We start from the raw sequence: 721 nt of genomic DNA, 5'->3' as shown, positions 1-721 counted from the left end.
ATATATATATATATATATATATATAATCATCATCATTTAACATTCACTTTTCTATGCTTTGCATAGGTTAAGCAGAATTTGTTCTGAGAACCAGATGCCCTTCCAGTTACTAAGATTCACCCATTTCCAAACAAGGTAATATTTCCCCATGGATGGACATGTTTATTATGGAAGACAGGAAACAATCTTGCTCGCACGATGATGCTCATTTACAACCATCATGTTATGTCTAAATAAGAATACACATACACACTCGCACGCATAGATAGATATAAGATTCTTTACCACATATCTACACACACACTGACATTACTTGATACATGTCACCAACAAATGCACTGATATGCATTTCTCATAATTAACTTTAAACTCATTTCTTTCTATGAAGTGAAAAGAGCAAATCCAGGAACGATTAGGTGATGCTAGTTTGGTCATTCTTCCGAGATAATCTTATGATATGGTCACAGGGTTTATTTGCATAGAGAGGTGAAAGAAATGCTCATTAAACTAAATTACAATATCTATTTAGCCTACTACTTTAGTTAATGAATATACACACACACACACACATATATATATATATAGATAGATATACAGGGCAGGGAATCGTCAATTAGTAATAAAATTAATAATTAACAATTTTGCCGGGTAGCTCAGTATGAAAAAAACCTTATCAGTAGAACCATTTATAATCATAAATATATAGGGATTAGCAGAATTC

The 721-nt window shown here is 31.9% G+C and overlaps 1 protein-coding gene across 1 annotated transcript in view; it reads right to left on the bottom strand.

Moving 5' to 3' along the window:
- The window catches only part of LOC106868731 (probable ATP-dependent RNA helicase DDX23), an 18,363-nt gene that overhangs the window by 16,068 nt on the left and 1,574 nt on the right, over positions 1-721 (bottom strand). The window lies entirely within an intron of this gene.

The sequence above is a fragment of the Octopus bimaculoides genome, chromosome 9 (genome assembly GCF_001194135.2).
Source record: "Octopus bimaculoides isolate UCB-OBI-ISO-001 chromosome 9, ASM119413v2, whole genome shotgun sequence".
Lineage (NCBI taxonomy): Eukaryota > Metazoa > Mollusca > Cephalopoda > Octopoda > Octopodidae > Octopus > Octopus bimaculoides.
Note: the sequence above shows the minus strand (reverse complement) of the source record. Positions and strands in the feature narration are given on the sequence as shown.